We start from the raw sequence: 19,475 nt of genomic DNA, 5'->3' as shown, positions 1-19,475 counted from the left end.
GAGATTATAAAAGAGCATGCAAAAATGTCCTTCTTCATTCTGCATACTATCCCACTCTAGACCTTAAATATCCCAGAGCTCAACAACTAAATACTATTGTTTCCCCAAAGTTAGTCAAAAACGTTTCAGTAAAATCTTAGTAACATTCTGTTTATGCAATAGCATATTGTATCACTGTTAGCTCTTCATGTTTGTGATTAATTTAGGAAAATGGGTTTTTCAGGCTCTGAAACAAATGTCGAAGCACCCGGAACATTTTCTGCTTTAAATGTGCTTGTTAAAAATAGTTCTGGCCAGTTCATTTTTTCGAAGTTAGCATGACGCCAACCTTTGGCCTGCCTTCTTTTATAGCTTACGTGGATATTTATAATTAATATTTCCTTTTCTTTCTTGATTTGTCCTAATTGATTATTGGACCATACATCCTGGACATCTTCTATGACTGCAGCCATTGATGAGTTCTCTCCCTCCCTCTTTTTCTGTTCACTTTGCACATTGCACCATATGTAATGTAAAACAAACTAAGTTAGAAGCATGGCTTCTTATTCCTGGCATGCAGGAGAGTCACTGAGAGATATCATATGGTCTCCTGGCAAAAGTACAAAGTGGTTGTTGCTGTTTGATCTACTGTCTTAAATTTAAATGCAAAATCTGATAATTGGGTCAGGCAGGAGAAGAAACTGACTAATAAAGCTCTTTTCATTTCCTTTTCCTATATGTCCTTGTTTCATCTTTTCATTTCTTTTTCTCTCCCCCCCCCCCGCTTGAATGGTCCTGATGAGCAACAGTAAGTTTGTCGTGAAAAGTTCAAAGGTGGGCCCTGCTTTTGCAAGTGATGCCTCCTAGAATTCCTGCTAATGTTCCACTCTTAATATTTTCTGTTTTAGTGAGCCAGTGGGATCAAGTGAATAGGCACTTGAACTTGGACTCTAGAAAGTGTGGATTGGAATACTGCCTCAGTCATAAACAAGAACATACGAACAGTCCTGCTGGATCAGGCCCAAGGCCCATCTAGTCCAGCATCCTGTTTCGCACAGTGGCCCACCAGATGCTGCTGGAAGCCACAGGCAGGAGCTGTGCTGGCTGGCCACAGGGCACTTGCAAAACAAATAAATAAGAACATAAGAATAGGCCTGCTGGATCAGGCTGAAGGCCTATCTAATCCAGCATTCCTGTTTCACACAGTGGCCCACCAGATGCCTCTGAGAAACCCAGAGGGGGGTGAGGGCATGCCCTCTCTCCTACTGTTGCTCCCCTCCAACTGGTATTTAGAGGCATCTTGCCTCTGAGGCTGGAGGTGGCCTATAGCCACCAGACTATTCTGCACCAATGCAACACAAATTCTATATCAAGGAAATCTGTATCCTGTGACCTGTGTAAGATATGATATTCTGCTCAACATGGAAAGGGCAAAGAAGAGGGGCACTGAAGCCCAGCAATTCTGATCTCTCCTGAATTAAATCAACATCAGCTGCCAGTCTCATTCTGAGATTTCGCAAGGCCGAATCAGTGTGGCTTTAAGATTACCTCTTTAGCCATAAGGACAAGAAATGTCATTGGCTGACATCCAGAGCAATGGCACACTTGTGGAATGTGCAAATTTGTGCTGGTGCTCAGACCGGATCAGACTGGCCCATAGGGAAACAGGGCATATTCCTGGTGTGCCCCACCTGCGGGGCACCCCTGTGCCCCGCCACACTCAGCAGCAGTGAATACTCCTACCCTTAAATACCCATTCTGCTCAAAACCCGGCGCCCTCCCGACATGCATTCCCCCCCTCCTCCTCTCAGAGCCCCCAGTCCAGCCCTGGCAAGCAGTTAGCTTAGTTGGGCTAAAAATGAGGGGGGGGGGGTTGCACAAGAGCACTATTGAAATGTAGTGCTTTAGTGCTCTTGTACACAAGTTTCCACCAAGACAAATGAGGCATACTACAGTTGTTCAACTGCTACATACAACTAGGTAGTGCAACAGTTTTGCGCTAGGCCAATGTCCTCTTGTAAAACAATCTGTTGCTCTGGTTGTTGTTCTTTTCAAAATTGAAAGAGCTGGTTCCCACGATCAGTATAATATCAGTTTGTTGAAAATCTGAGTTCCCTGCTATGTGTGCACTCCTCCAGAGCATGTTGTTGGGGGAAACCCAGGATTTCTTTTAGCAATATCCACTTGGCAACATGCTGGCCCGACATGGAACGAAGATGGCAAGCTGACTACAAGTCCTGATTATGGATCTCAGTTCCATGTGAGGTTGACATTTTGCCAAGCAGAGATTGCTGAAAAATCCTGGATTCAAGCAACATGCTCCACAGGAGCTCATGTACAGTGCAGATCTCAGATTTTCATTGAACCAAAACAATTGAGGCAATCATTGGATTCTAAACATACTACTTTTGTAACAGTAACTCATTCTGTATACATGTGATGCAATTGCAAAATTGCAGAATGGTCATTCTCTCTCAACCATTCTCTCTTTCTCATTCTATAAAATAGTAGTGGTCTGCCTCATGGGTGAGGGGGAATAAAATTAGGAATGTACTGTATACATAAAGTGTATAGAAAATGGGCAGCATCCAGACTAAGTTAGTCATGACTAGTCCCATTGAAAATAATCAGACTTAAGTTAGTCATGACTAAATTGTCTCATTGATTTCAATAATACTTAGCCATGACTAGCTAGTCTGGGTGCTGTCCATTGTTAATAATCATAATTATTATCATTATCATTACTAATGGAGTCATGAGTCACAAAAGCAAGTTCACAAATCTGATTAAGTATATTTTGGAAATGGATGCTTCTTTAGGCTTGGATTTGTTACTAAAAATATTTTCATTCTACAATTTCTACCCTAGACCATTAAACAAAGGCAGAGGATTGTACTTCAAAGGCCGGGTGAGATAAATGAAAACTGTACTTCCTTTTCAGGCGGAATCAGATTCTTAACAAACAGACCCTGAGTCTCAGTTCTAGCTTTTAATCCAGTTGGGGTTTCTTTTCTTCTTTCCCTGTACTGAGGAAAACAACTGCTAGACGGCAAAAACGTTTTCATGGTCAGGTTCATGGCTTAAAATGAGATAATTCACAAATAGCCCACATTATTGGCTCCTCTTCTCCATGCTTGTTTCCAGAATTTAGCCAAAATATAATACTCTGATCTTCAAAGGAAAAATGAACTAACTTAGAAAAAGGAAGTGAGCCTCCAAAATGATTGACGATTCCATGCACTCCATCTCTCATTTATTTAGTCTAAAAAGGCTTTTTAAAATCTTTGCTGTTGTACTGGTGTATATCATGCTGGGTGGCCCCTAGAAGAGACACATCACTTCTGTTGTGATTGCATTAGAAAGGTTTCTAAATAGCATAGAAAAGGTCACCAAAGCAGTGGATTGTTGGGAAGAAGATTGTTGGGACTGAATGATAGAGATTTAATTGATCATTAAGGTCTTTGGTATGGTGTGCAGCATGCTTAACACACAAAAAGCTCAGCACGATTCCTGAACTGTAAGATTCCTGAACCGTTAGTATGTAATTACCATATGAATGACTGATGTTTGCCTAACTGCACTTCTACTTTTTTGCTATACATCTTTCCTTTAAGTATCTTAGGAGTCAAAAGAAAATATGTTATTTTCATCAATGGTTAAAATCAATTTCCATCAGAATTAACATAAACAATGTCTGTGAAGACAATACTGAGCTAGATAGACCAATGGTCTGACTCAGTATATGGCAGTTTCCTACGTTCCTATGTTCCTATAAAGTGATACCCCCTAAACAGTTATTTCCATTTCCTGTGATTAATTTAATTCTGGATGTGAAGAAGCTGGCTATGCTAACTACTGGCAAGGGAGGTGTCTTCTGTACATACTCAATATATTCACCTCTTTAATATTATTACAGCTGTTCCAGAGCTGAGCCAAATTACATGTATAATTGCAAGTGATGCAGGTGGGAGTATTATTAGATCCAACATTGCTGCTAGATGGCCAGGAAGCATCCATAGCAAGTAGTGCCTTTCATCAGCTTCAGCTGACATACCAGCTGCATTCCTTCTTGGAGAGAGATGGTCCAGCCACATTATCTGCAGAACGCTACAACTAGACTAATTACTTGGGCCAGACTCAGAGAGCATATCAAGTCAGTGCTAAAGAAGCTAAATAGACTACCAGTTTGTTTCTGAGCTCAATTCATAGTGTTGGTCATAAACGGTTAAACCCTAAACAGTTTGGACCCAGGTGTCATAAAAACTGCCATCTTCACACAAATTTTCCCACTAGTTAAGATCCCTCTCTGGGTGCCCCTGCCTTCTGAGGTTCAATGGGTGGGTGCTGATGAGAGTATCATTTCAGATGTGGCACCCAAATTATGGAATTACCTCCACAGATACATTCACATGATGCCTTCCTTGCTATAATTTAGAGGCCAGGCAAAGCCCACCATGTTCTCCCATGTCTTTCACAGCTTTTAATATCTGTAACTGTTTTGTGATATTTTGCCTTTTGTTACTTTGACATTTTATTTGTTTGTTTATTTTATTTATTTATTTATTTAATATATATTTATACCGCCGCCCAAAACTTGTGTCTCTGAGTGGTTTACAATTAAAATCATTTAAAACATTAAATCAGTTAAACAATTAAAATCATTTAAACATTAAAATAATTAACAGTAACATTATTTAAAACCAACATTAAAAATTAAAACTATAAATCTAATTAAAAGCGTGGGTGAATAAATGTGTCTTCAGTGCGTTTTTAAAAGTTGCCAGAGATGGGGAGACTCTTATTTCAACAGGGATCACATTCTAAAGTCCAGGGGCAGCAACGGAGAAGGCCCGTCCCTGAGTAGCCTCCAAACGGGTTGGCGGCAACTGCAGACGAACCTCTCTGGATGATCTTAACAGACGGTGGGGCTCATGGTGAAGAAGAGGTTCTCTTAAATACCCAGGGCCTAAGCTGTTCAAGGCTTTATAGGTATTTTGACTGGAAACATATCGGCAGCCAATGTAGTTCTTTCAACACAGGAGACCAACCAGGCCACCACATTCTGGACCAACTGCAGTTTCTGGACTACATACAAAGGCAGCCCCATGTAGAGCACATTGCAGTAATCAATGGTAACCTAGAGATTACCAGCATATGTACCACTGTTTTGAGATTGTTCATCTCAAGAAACGGACGCAGCTGGCATATCAGCCAAAGCCGATAAAAAGCACCTCTGGTCAGCGCTTCAACCTAGGACACCAGGGAGCAGTTTGGATCCAGAAGCACCCCCAGACTGCGTACCTGTTCCTTCTGAGGGAGCATGACCCCATCCAGAACTGGCAGATCAAAATTATCTTCCAAGTTCCGACCCCACACAATAAGCACCTCTGTCTTATCTGGATTCAGCCTCGGTTTGTTATCCCTCATCCAGCCCATTACTGCCTCCAGGCAGGCATTTAGGGAGGTTATGCCTTCTCCTGATTATGCTGACATGGAGAAATAGATTTGGGTGTCATCAGCACACGGATAACACCCTGCACCAAATCTCCTGATGATCTCTCCCAGCGGTTTCATGTAGATGTTAAACAACATCAGAGACAATATGAAGCCCTGAGGGACACCATAGGAAAGTTCAGATTTTGAAGAACAACAGTCTCCAAGAGACACCATCTGCAATCTGCCCGAGAGGTAGGAGCGGAACCACTTCAAAGCACTGCTTCCCACCCCCAATCCCCTCAGATGTTCCAGAAGGATACTATGTTCAATAGTATTGAAAGCCGCCGAGAGATCCAAAAGGACCGACAGAGTCACATTCCTTCTGTCAGTTCCCAATTGGAGATCATCCATCATGCTGACCAAGGCATTCTCCACCCCATAGCCCACCCGAAAGCCGGTCTGAAATGGCTCTAGATAATCAGTTTCATCCAAGACCACCTGGAGTATTGGTATTTGTGTTGGTGTTATTTGTATTGGTATTAGTATTTGTCTTGGTATTATCAACTTTATTTATTTATCTCTTTATTTATTTGTGTGTATATTTGTTTGTTTGTTTGTTTTTATATAACACCCCATATAAAATCTCTGAGCAGTTTACAAATTAAAAGCACAAACAACAATTAAAACATTAAATAATATAAAACAATTTAAAATAGCTATCAATAAAACTTTAAAAATATTATGAACTAAAAGTGTGATTAAATAGGTACAATTTCAGATGTAACTTAAAAACAACCAGAGATTGGGAGATTTTGATTTCATTTGGGAGCATGTTCCAGTGCTCCAGGGCAACCCTAGAAAAGGCCCAGTTTTGGGTTGCCACCAAATGAATTGGTAACCACAACCAGACCTTTCCCAATGATCTTAATAGGTATCAGGATTCATGAAGTGTCTTTGGGTAGCCTTGGAGACCAACCTGGATGCCGAATTCTGTACTAGTTGCAGTTTCCGTACTACGTACAAAGGGTGTATTTTATCTGTAAAATACAGTATTTTAGAAAGTTTTATTGTAAGCTGCCTTGAGGTACTTATGGGATATATGTCTTATAAATAAATACACAAGTATATCAATAAATCCCTGAACTTTGCTGCCAGTGTATTTATAGGACAAATGGAACTACTGATCAACACTTACAGTACATACATAATTTCATCACCTAACTTCCACATGCAAAATATGCTTTAGAAAACCATATGTGGACATACCAGCATTTATCCATTTATTTGCTTCTACCATGCTTTTCTATAAAAGCACTCAATATGGATTAAAAGTAAAGTGTGCTGTCGAGTTGGTGTCGACTCCTGGCAACCACAGAGCCCTGTGGTTGTTTTTGGTAGAATACAGGAGGGGTTTACCATTGCCTCCTCCCGTGCAGTATGAGATGATGCCTTTCAGCATCTTCCTATATTGCTGCTGCCCAATATAGGTGTTTCCCATAGTCTGGGAAACATACCAGCGGGGACACGAACTGGCAACCTCTGATTTGGTAGTAAAGCCATTTCTCTACTGCACCATTAGATGGCTTCAATATGGATTACATACAGTAAAAACAACACTATAAGGAAGAATAAGTAATAACAATAAGAAAGTAGATTTATTCTTACACAAGTTATACCTTCCATGTTGCTTTCTGTATTCAGCCCTATAAAATAAATAGAGAGCATAATGAAGTAACTTGCCTAGGGAGTGAGAGGTTGCTGGTTTGAATCCCCGCTGGTATGTTTCCTAGACAATGGGAACCATCTATATTGGGCAGCAGCAATATAAGAAGATGCTGAAAGGCATCTTCTCATACTCCATGGGAGGAGGCAATGGTAAACCCCTCCTGTATTCTACCAAAGAAAACCAGGAGTCGACACCAACACGATGGCACAACAACAACAATGCAAGAAGGAGAAGGCCACTAATACAGACCCAGATTGACAATCTGGCAAATGCTAGAAGGGCCGGTCCAATTGTGGGCCATTTATGGGTCGAATTGGCCTGTGGGATTTCAAATACAGCACTGTCCTTTATTGTGTGGCCTCTGCCTTGCTGCTTCCTCTCCTCCTCCCTTTCCCGCTTCTAGCCCCTCAACCGCCGTTACCACAGCTGCCTCAAGCACTCTGTCTCTCTCCACCTCCTGCTGCTGTGATACATACACACACACTCTCTTCTTCTTCTTCTTCCTCCTCCTCCGCCAACCAGGTCTCTCTCTCTCTTTCTTCCCCATTCCTCCTCCTGACACTGCCGCATTTGTCATGCTCCCTGGTCTCTTCCCCTCCCTGACCCCCGCTGCTGCCATGCTTGCCATACTCCCAGGTCTCTCGCTCTCTTTTCCCTCCTACCCCTACCTCTGCTGCTGCTGTGGCTCCCACACACTCTCTCTCTCCTTCTTATCCTGCCACCACCAAGAAAGAGAGCAAGGGAGGCAAGCCAGGGGCCAGACCCAGTGCTGAGGGGGCTAGCGCTGGCCCAGATTGCACAGCAGGGGGTGCATCAAAAAAGGGAGCGGGGGTATGCCTCAGGCAGCCTGGCAGAAGCTCCCACTTCAAAATTAATGAAGATCACTGTTCTACATGATCCCCCAATAACAGTGAGTACATTTGGGCTGATGTGTTGTAAGTATCATAACCAGTTTGAAATCCCAGTCCATCACTCGCCATTAGTCAAGCATGCAGTTGCAGTGGACAGTTATAATGCAGAAATATAAGGGCTCAAAGTCTTCTATGCAGAAGTAGCACTGAGTTGTTTAGAAATCCCTGATACCTGTCAACCTGCTTCCATTGTCATCTGTCTCAAGATAAGGGCAAAAGCCTGACTTGTCTCCATTTATTGTCATTCACTATATAACATGTATTTCTATCTGATAAATGTGGGTGCCAACTGAGTGCACTTTTGGAATGATAATTTCATCAGAACTCACCTCCAGAATGAGACATTCCCTGGAAATCTGGCCATAGAAGCCACAATAGGAGATAAGCACTTTGGCAAATCTGTTTGTGAGAGCTGACTCACGTGATCCTTTTACTGGCATGCTTCAAACTGCATTGACTCTGATTTTGTGCAGTAACATTGACTGATCATGTGACTTGGTTTTTCCACAGTCTCAAATAGCCAAAATGCAGTAGTATACTGTCAATATGGGCTTATAGCAAATCTCTTCAAGCAGCAGTCACTGGACATTACTTCAGTCTGGGATTTCTGCTGCTCCATTGTATGTTGCACATGGATAAGGAAAGAAGAGGCTGGACAGATGGTGGAATTTAAATGAGCCACACCTTTAATGATTACATAAATTCTGAAACAAAGATACGGGTAGGCAATGATCCAGCAAAGTGTGACACTGAACTTTATTTTATTTATATTTTTAAATATATATCTCTGCCATCAGCGTGGTGTAGTGGTTAGAGTGCTGGACTAGGACCGGGGAGACCCGAGTTCAAATCCCCATTCAGCCATGATACTAGCTGGGTGACTCTGGGCCATTCACTTCTCTCTCAGCCTAACCTACTTCACAGGGTTGTTGTGAGGAGAAACCTAAGTATGTAGTACACTGCTCTGGGCTCCTTGGAGGAAGAGCGGGATATAAAATGTAATAATCATCATCATCATCTTCCTATCCCAATCATGGTATGCTCAGAACGGCTATCAATCATCAACATAATAATAATAAAAACACAATCAACCATCAGGATTAAAATAGTAATACAGAAAACTCTCCAGCAGGTATTAGACATACTCCATGGGATATTCAGCCAGTTGAAAGATAAAGGTATTCAGTAAGTTGTGACATGTTGGCATGTCCCCTGCTAACTGGGCAAAGAGGCACCTTTTACCGTGGTGATTCACTTTATTTAGCAGGGGGAGAGTAACTGGCCCTATCCACCCCCAGCACAGTATTTCCAGTGACTGTTGCCAGTGTCTATCTTATGTTTCTTTTTAGAATGTGAGCCCTATGGGGACAGGGAGCCATCTTATTTATTTATTATTTCTCTGTGTAAACCACCTTGAGCCATTTTTGGAAGGGCGGTATAGAAATTAAATTAATAGTAGTAGTAGTAGCAGTAGTAGTAGTAATAATACTAATAATAATGGGATAGACAAGGTTTGCCTGATCTTCCACAGAGTGGGTGGGTGCTACAATAGAAAAGGCCCTTTTGTGAGACACTACCAAACACACCTTTGAAAATGAGAGAATACACAAAAGGGCCTCAACAAATGCCGTTAAAAGACAGACCATGGACCGAGTCTCACAATCCGTGAGATCTGGTTGGGGGCGGTGAGTGGGAAGAGCGGGCTAAGCCTGCTCTCCCTGCTCATGAGCGGGGAGGGAGCCCTGGGTGGCCGGATCGGCTGCCCACACGATTGCCGGCTCCGAGACGGAGCCGGCGGGGGCTGTGGAGCTCGCAAACGCGCAGGCCATACTGGGGAGACCCCCGGAGCTGGGAGGCGGCTTTTTGCCTCCCCTCCGGGGTTCTACTCATGAGTAGGTGCGCCGTGAAGCCGCACCGTGGCTACTCACGATTAAAAAAACCAGGTTTGTGGAGTGCTCGCTCCGCAAACCTGGTTTGGGGGCAGGGGCTCTTGAGCGGGTTACCCGCTCCAGAACCACCGGGCTCACAGCCAAGCCGGTGGTTCTGACGATCGAGAAAAATCAGGCTAAGCTTTCCTAGCCCAATTTTTCCTGATTGTGGGAATAGCCCCCATGTGTGATGATATATTTCTTCAGATGCCTTGGTCATAAGCCATATAGGTTTAAAGGTTGTTGTCTTAAAGATAAGAATTAGCATTGTGAATTGTACCCAGAAACAGATCAACAGCTAGTGTCACTGGTACAACTTTATGGGCTGCAAGATAGTGAAGAACTTCCCTTAAAGATCCAAAACTAAGTTACCTCACCCAGGCTCAGAGCCTCAGAGCTATTGAGGTGCTTCACACGATTACTGTGAAGCGCCTTGATGAGGTCTGCGTGGGTACTCGTGCGGGGCATCCTGGGACTTCCAGGAGGCAAGCGGCCCCTGATCCCCACAGACCCCACTGGCTCCGTGACTGTCAAGAGCTCACTTGACGGAAGACACTGGCCAGAAATATATGACACAAAGCCAGTATTTCCAAGTTCCAGTTTTACTTCTATATAGAGCCCCTGGTGGTGCAGTGGTAAAACTGCCGCCCTGTAACCAGAAGGTTACAAGTTCGATCCTGACCAGGGGCTCAAGGTTGACTCAGCCTTCCATCCTTCCGAGGTCAGTAAAATGAGTACCCAGAATGTTGGGGGCAATATGCTAAATCATTGTAAACCGCTTAGAGAGCTCCGGCTATAGAGCGGTATATAAATGTAAGTGCTATTGCTATTGCTATTGCTATATAGTCAGGTTTAATGGTCTCACCAAGAATACAGAAGTGAAGAGTGAGAAGCCGAAATTCCAAAGTCACAATCTTTCTGACAAAAACTCCAAGCAGATTTGACATGTTGTTTCCAGCAGTTTGTTCAAGGCACAGGCTGCCTGATTTATAGTCAGCAGCCACGTGCACTTAATCAACACTGCACCCCCGCCAGCTGCCATAGATTCAATCTGGCTTCTGGCTTCTCACCAGCCAATTACTCCTTCGTAATTCCCTCACCTGCTGTTGACATTTCCCCTGTCTGCATTCTCGAGGAGATAGTGGCCTTTCAAACTCTGGCTCAGATCCTGACCCTTCTCTCCAAAGATCACCCGGCCCCGCTGGCCCCTCCTGCGCCAAACACTCGCCCTGGCCTGTCTCAGTTATCTCCCCATTCACATTACCAGCCTGCTCCTCCTGAGGCGCCTCCCCACTTTCTAGTAAGTCACCTGCCTCCCACTCCTCTCCAATGTTCTCGAGTGGTGGCATGACAGTGACGGAGCCGGTAGTTGTGACAGAGCCGGTAGTTGTGGTAGGGCTCCAGGCATGATTGTCAGAGGAGAGTGGGCTGCAGTCTCCCGGTTGGGGGTCTATTCATGTGTCGCTGTGTGCGGCGGCACACAAGCAATAAAATGAGGTTAACAGAGTGCTTGCTCTTTTAACCTCATTTAAGGGGAGGGTAAATTAGGCGGGCTAGCCACCTAGGAACCACCAGGCTCGTCCATAAGCCTGGTGGTTCCCACAGTCAGTAGAAAGCGGGCTAAACTCCCTTAGCCCACTTTCTACCGATCGTGGGAATAGCTTCATTGTCTGTTCTGCTCCTGGCCAACATATTTAAAATGTACTGAAAGAGGTCCGTCAACATCATCCTCTCCTCAGGCTGAGCAGCCCCCAAGTTGGTAAGGCAGGCAGGCCTCACGTGAGTTTCTGTCCTGGTACTCCTACGCTGAAAAGCCACAAGGACTGGTCTGAGGAAACTGCCCTTCAGCCTCAAAGTGATGTCTCAGGGTGCTCACTAATGCCCTCATGTAAATTTTAATTTTGTTGTAAACCGCCCAGAGAACTTGCATTTTGGGCGGTATAAAAATGTATTAAATAAATAAATAAATAAATAAATTTTACTCCCAGAAATTATACTCTATTTTAAACACATTTATGTCTATACCCCTCAAAACATTTTGTGTCTGCAAAAGAGGTTGCCTGCTGCTTACCGTGGGTGCTGCCCTAAACCATTCAAGGTTTACAGTTTGTTTACTTTAGGAACAGGTGAACTGCATTTGTTGTTAGGTAAAATGAAAATAAATGTAGCGATCACTTGCCTCTCTGGAGATACCATGTTTTAGCCTCCAAGTTAGCTCAGTTTCTCCTTCTTCTCAGTTTTTCTTCTTTTTCTCATGCTTCTCTCTCTTATTCTTATAAATGCACAGCAATTGATTTAGTCCCAGAATCTATCAAATTATACAGTTATATGGTATATGGTTGCTATTTGTGGAGTTTGGAATGTGTGGATGGATGTGAAACAAGATTAACCAGTCCCAGATACAAAATAAAAATGAATATATCAAGCTAGAAATTAAAATAAACATTTGCCTTATTGCATGGGGCTTTGTTCTCATGGAAAAGAAAACTCTACAACACATTTCTACAAGAAAACTGTAATGGTTATTTAAAAGTGAAGATAAGGTTTGCTGACTAAAAATATGCATTTAAATTGAATGTAAAACCAAAACATTTTAATAGGCACTTTGAATACACTGATGTATAAATATGTATATTGGCCCCAATTCAGACACATTCATGTGCATAGAATCTGTCTGCTTCAACATCACTGAGGGAAGGGGGGGGGACTGAATTCAACCCCTCCCCCACAAAAATATGGTGCATGCAGTCCCAGTCCAGCCATGGAAACTGCAGGAATCCACCCATGAACAGCACATGCATAGCACATTGCACATGTGTTTCTTATTCCTGAAAAAATATGCGTGTGCAAAATGTTGCTTCCATGTGCAAATCCCAATTACTGGGTTGGCTGTGATTCAGTGGAATGACTGTGCCTTGCACAACATACACCTCTATCCACTTTCTTTTCAGAAGTCCTCCTTGCCAAACTTCAGCGTGCTTTTAAAAAGCCAAATAATTTAGTTCTGAAGTTTGGTATTGGTGTGTGTGTGGGGGGGATAACCTCTGAAGAATCAGACATAAAAACCCAGGTGTCTTTTGGTCCATTCTATCAGTAAACACCTCTCTCCTCTTGTCCAGTATACTTTGAATATCATCATAAATCACCATCTTTAGCATGTCAGTATATATAATAAAGTTCTCTTGTGACTCAAATTAATCTTGCATTCAACAAGTCACAATAAGTCTATCAGTAATATCAATAAATGTAGTCAGTTTGGTTGCAGTGTTTTTGATATTTTCAACCACTAACCAATGGAGCAAGATGACCACCATACCATATTACTTTGTCTCCAGTGACTTAATGGGAAAAGTAAAACCAAGTCAGCCACATGGATACCATGACATATTAAGCAGAAAAGTGACTCTTCTCAAAGCCTTATTACCATCAATTTCCTGCATCGGTATTTTTGTGTACATTCTATGAAATAGATAATTTTTGATAATTCATTAAAAGGGAAATACTGGAGCCTGAACTTCTAATAATGACTAGAGTGGAGTAACAATACATTTGTGGCAATGGATGGATCATAAAAGTATTGGTTGTATGAAGCCTGGAAAGGAGCTAACAATTGCATGCCTCTAATTATAGTTCTTAATCTCACAGCACAATATTTTAGTTTGTTTTGCTTACAGTTAGAAACCATTTTGCTGACACTTCAAAATGCCCTCCAACTTTCTGCTTAAATGTGTTTCTGTGTTGTGTGTGTGTTTTCATTAAAAACGGAGTGGGCAGAAGAAGAAAAATATGTTATTTTGGTGCCAAAATCTGTGTGAACAAAAATGGTCTTGACAGTTTGCAAAAATGAAACGCTCCTGATGTCCCAGATATTAAAGAAAAACAACGAAATGTTCCCAGTAGTTCCTTAATGCAATTACTTGATTAGAGAAAGGCATTTCATTTCCTAACCACTACAGGAATAAGCAATATAGCTGTCAATAATGTTGCAGCTGGGTCTTGAGTCTGGTGGTCAGCATCTGACCACATCTTTATATGGTTATTAGCACATTTCCATCAGCACTTAAAAATGCACCCAGCAAAGCCTTCAGAACCTTAAGGGATTTTGCTGGTGTATGAGTGACCTTTTCCTTCATCAATTTCCAGAATGTTTGTTCACTACTGAATATGCAGCACATCATAATGTTTTACATCAAGCCTCCACTTAAGTCATATCGTGTTAAATTTGAGGTTGCCACTTCTGCCTTCATTTAGGTTCCAGTGACTGAATGAATGAAATTCTCATAGTTTGCCACAAACCAGAGTTCAATGATGCTCTGATGGATTTGTGCTAACAAGACTTTTCAACATCAGGAACCATTCCAGTTCATAACCATACCCCTACTGTGCACTTGGAGCATTCTTCAACCTGGAAGACAGTGGTTCAGCCCATGCATGCAGAAAAACTTCATATGCCAATGAGATCCCTCACATGAACATTGAAGAAACCAGTGGGATTTGTCCTATTGAATATACAATTGAGATATTTAGTTTTTCCGAAGAATAATATAATGGAGATGAAGTAGCTGTTACATTTTTTTTCTTTTATCACAAAAAAAGATTGTATACTAGGTTGCCACAAGCCCTAATCTTCACAGATCAACACATGGAAAGGGCATTGCAAGTGTGCTGCTGTCCCAGCCCTCAATTCCACAAATTCGGTGCCATCTTCAGAGGGGTCTGAACAAACAGGTGCCATCTTCAGAGGGGTCTGAACAAACAGCCCAAAGCACACAGGCTCACTGAATTATCTGTACTCCTTAAAATTGGAGAGCGGTAATCACATGTACAGAGCCTGTGCATATTGGGGTGTAGTGACGTAGGTCCTTGTGCAGATTGAACTTTGAATACATGAAGACTGGAAGTGGGGTTAGCAGGTGTAATCCTGAACCTCCATATGTTCACCTGTACTCAGATGAAACCTCTTCAGAGGGTTAAGTCCTAAAAAAGGATGCTGGATATATCCCTAACTAACTAACTAACATTTACCTTAGGGCTAAAATTCATGGAAGCTCTTGAAAATCAGTAGAGTAGTCTTGTTTATGTCAATGAAGTCTTGAAGGGGTCATTATAAATCAGAGAGGGAAGTACATCTTTTTCACCTTAAAGCCTAAGAGCACCTCAGTTCTTCCACAATTACCATGAACATTTGTTAAAACTACAGCTTCAGCTTGCTAACGTATTTTGGAACCTCAAAAAGTTAGCCATGCAGTGCTGCCCTAAGCCTGTTAACTCTGAAATAAGTCATAAAAAGAGGCCTGCTGAATCAGACTAAAGATCTATCTAGATATAGGAAGCAACCTAATACTGAGTCAGACCATTGGTCCATCTAGCTCAGCTTCTCTCTAGGGATTCCAGACAAGAATATTTCCCAGCCCTACCTGGAGATTCTAAGGAATGCTGGTCTACCACTGAGCTGTTGCCCCATATGCAAGAGTTCTGTAGTCAAGCGTTCTGATTCCAACAGGGACTATGCAACCATATATCTATATCTATATCTATATCTATATCTATATCTATATCTATATCTATATCTCACACAATTAAGTTTTCAAACCCGACAGTATCAATCATGCCATTGTGTTTGCTGCATTTCTTCACATTAAATCAGCTATATTTATATCCATGAATACAAAGCCCTTGTTCACAAAACAGGGTATAGCACTGAAGCATCCTAAACTCCCCACCCCACCCCACCCCCTGCATACTACTAATAATGTTCTCAACTTTGAGCCCATAGAGACATCCAAACTACCCCAGGGTGAATTCTCTCACTATATGGTAACTTGGTGCTTTGGATCATCCTGTCAAGTAACATGGAAAATGTTGTTGTTGTTATTAATTAGATTTCTATACCGCCTTTCCAAAAATGGCCAGGGTGGTTTACACAGAGAAATAATAAATAAATAAGATGGATCCCTGTCCCCAAAGGGCTCACAGTCTAAAAAGAAACATAAGACAGGCCCCAGCTACAGTCACTGGAAGTACTGTGCTGGGGGTGGATAGGGCCAGTTACTCTCCCCCTGCTAAATAAAGAGAATCACCTCGTTAAAAGGTGCCTTTTTGCCCAGTTAGCAGGGGTCCTTGGTTAGCTCACATCACTTGGAAATATCTGGACATGATAAAAAATGTGGCAAAATTGTTATCTGTATGGATTCATTGTTCACTCAGAACAATGTCTAAGAGCTGAGCCAGCCATTCTAATTTTCTGTGGTTTTTTTGTCTTCTTGGTCTCGTACATGACAAAGAGCCAGTCAATGATCCTGGTTTGTATTATAGTTAAGTATCTATGAGTGCAAGGAAAGCAAACAAAGCATCACCAAAAATGCAAGATCATAAAATGAGCTAGCACTCTTTCTATATATAAAAGATACCAGATTTTTAGCTTCAGTTTATATCACTTTCCAAAAGGATTTAAACTATTTGTTATTTATTTGATGTTAAAAAATGTAAACGAGTCATCCTAGACCAACATCCACAACAGATGGCCAGTGGCCAGATTATGTTCATGGGTAAAATTGCCCATTGCATCACACATTTATGATACAAAAGGAAGCCTTTGGGCCCCAGCCTGTTGCTTTCAGTTTGGGAGAGAGCAAGTGCATAATGGGGAAATTGGGACTCAATTTGGATCCTGTGATCTACCCTAGATTAACCTAGTACACAAATGAGGAGCTCAGATGGCCCTCAAGTGACAGATGATTAAAGGGGCAGGGGGTGGCTGCTGCCACCATCCCCCTGCCCATGACTGCTCGAGTCATCTCATGTCATGACCCCCACCTGAGCAATATGTGGGACAGGGTATTTCACCTACCACCCCCTGTCCACCACCACTGTCTTTCTTGTAGCCTGCTGCCTTAACTGCTTCCCTGCCCACTTCCAATGTGCGTAGCTTGAGCACGAAGAGCCACTCTGTTCTCCTCTTCAGCATGTTGTATTTTAAAAGGGGGGTGAACTGGAAAAGGAAGTGCAGAGGAGAGAAGACAAAAGTAGTGGGCTAGAGTGTCTCTTCACACTCTAATTCACACCTCTCCACTCCTTTTCTCTCCTCCACACTTTCTCTTCTGCTCAGTCCCTACTGTTTTTCAAATACCTCACACAAGAAGAGAACTGAGTGGCTCTTTGTGCACTGCTCCCAAGACAGGCAGCAGCAGTGCTGGGCAGGAGGCAAGTAAGGCACTGGAGAACAGCAGGCGGTGGGGGGATGAAGAAGTCAAAGCAGGTGTAGGTAGGAGGCAAAGATAACACACCCCTCCACCTTCAACTTGAGGTTAGCACCTCAGTTTGCTTCACTATTGTCTCCTTGTCTCAGGCCTGTGAAGGGTTTGGGCTGCCCCTGCAAATGAATTCCGCAGTCATCAATTTCAGCATTCTCCAGGAAACATATTATTATTTCATTTTTAAGGCCACTTAAGCTTTGCTGCTCCTAGCAGAGAAAAGAAACCTATTATCAGTTGCATTAAGGAGAGAAGCTAATCATGGCATTCTTTCCTCTAGACAATTGAGATTTGCATGTGAGCATCTGGCTCTGTAAGGGCTCTGGATTCGCTTGAATGGCCTGCAGAGAGCTGTGAACTGTCCTTGCATGTGATGCCCCAACTTCAAATATTGGAGTAGTAATACAGTAAGTGTCTGTGCGATGCACCTGTCTACCTCATTATTGTGATAAACATTTACATCTTATCCTTCTTCCATTGTTTCCAACTGTAAAATGGGGATGACTTACCACCTAAGATAAGCAATTTTATATTATATTATTACAGTTTATGATGTCATGGGGAGATAACATATCTGGTGAGCATTATACATAAATGGACTCAAATTTATCTATTTGGGGTATTTTTCTTGGCTCTTCTTTGCATATATGAAGCTTAAGCTAGCTTTATTTAATTAATCTTCTAAAGCAAATATAGTACCTCTACTGCCTGAACTATATATTAGATTTTTCTACATTTCTCCACATTAATGGCATTTATACATGACATAAAACACACGAGAGAGGCTCAAATGCATCTCTGAGTGTAGCTTCAAACATTACCCCAAAAAAGGGCAAACTCAGGTTTGCCACAGGATATCTGCTCAATGAATGTGCCTGCATGATTATGCATCTATGAAAAAATGTCCTTGTCTAATTCACACTATATGAACTTGTAACATGCTAAGTGTACACTAAAAAATAAGAAAGCATAGTCTTAGTGCCATGCCCTCAGGGTTCTCTTATCTGAGTGAGATAAGAAAATATTTGGGAGCTATGCATTTCTTCTGGTAGGTCACACAATTCTGTTTCTTTGCGGGAAAATATTGTCTTAGAAAGAAAATCGGTTTATGAAGTTAGTTTATAAATTGGTTTGCCAATTTTGTGGTGTGATTTTGACCCACTTCTTTTCTCTAATGTTGAGTAGAGCCACAGAAGGGGAAAGCCATCTGTCTAAAACCAGTAAAAATATACAGCTGAAAGAGTAGATCGACTTCATAAGGAAGAAAACATCTTCCTTTTAATAATCCAGTATTAATTAGGTTAAATGAAAGGAAAGTGGGAGAAAGAGAAAACAAACTAGAAATTTCACATGGGGAAATCCAGTTGAATGTCAGAGCCCTGGCTTTGATGTTGGTGAAATGAGATTAAATGTCCACATAAAGAATTGGACTCGGGTGGTCTGTACTTTTTCCTCTCACATTCATTGCAATGTGACGATTACTTTTTAAACATTCAAAACGAACCACATTCTAAACCAGAAGTTGTTTTTTTTAAAATACTTCAAAGAGGAGAACGTTTCTAGGAAGGATCTGAAGTTCTGGACATAGTTCAAGTTTCTGTATGCTTCACAATTACAAAATATTTATTTGTGTAACACTGAATAACTGCTATCTTTTTTTCCTCTATAAAAGAGTCAAACCATTGACAGCAAGGTTTTCTCATATCAATGTACTGAAAAAGCAGGTCACAAACAGTTCATTTCCTTCCAAAATGCACCAGATCATAGAAAAAGAGAAAACTGTCTGACATATGATCCTGAAATGGAATGGGAACTCCTTGTGATGTTACTTTGTTTTTATTTAAGTCTCTCTGGCAGTGTGTCACATATATAAATAACTTATGTGTGTACTTGTGAGCCCAGTACAAAATCTAATTGAGAAGATATAGATAATGATACTTAATATTTATACTATGCTTCATATAATGATGATGATGATGATTTATTACAACAGAATTAATGAAAGTAAGCTAGGGTGTAGATCTGGCTAGGTATTACATTTACTGAAATGAAACTATGATATTTAACTATAAAGCTAGGCATTTCTTAAAGCTGAATAGATATTTTTATAATGTTGCAAACTCTGGATAGTATAGGCAGTGCTGGCATATGACATTTTTCAGCCTGAAGAAGAACACCAAATGTTTTCCCTTCCCTTCTCCCTTTTCTCTCTTTTCTATACCCTGCTCCATTTCACTGATAC

General features: G+C 41.7%; 1 protein-coding gene across 5 annotated transcripts in view; it reads left to right on the top strand.

Moving 5' to 3' along the window:
- RUNX1 (RUNX family transcription factor 1) overlaps positions 1–19,475 on the top strand; it is a 284,318-nt gene that overhangs the window by 81,799 nt on the left and 183,044 nt on the right. The window contains exon 2 of one of the 5 annotated variants that reach the window (XM_053310340.1): positions 17,514–17,640. The exons of the other annotated variants lie outside the window; for them this stretch is intronic. The gene's annotated coding sequence lies outside the window, so the exon portion shown is untranslated. The remainder of the gene's footprint in view (positions 1–17,513; positions 17,641–19,475) is intronic. 5 annotated transcript variants of the gene reach the window in all.

The sequence above is a fragment of the Hemicordylus capensis genome, chromosome 3, assembly GCF_027244095.1.
Source record: "Hemicordylus capensis ecotype Gifberg chromosome 3, rHemCap1.1.pri, whole genome shotgun sequence".
Taxonomy (NCBI): Eukaryota; Metazoa; Chordata; class Lepidosauria; order Squamata; family Cordylidae; genus Hemicordylus; species Hemicordylus capensis.
The sequence above is the reverse complement of the archived record's forward strand: the minus strand, read 5'-3'. Positions and strand labels throughout refer to the sequence as shown.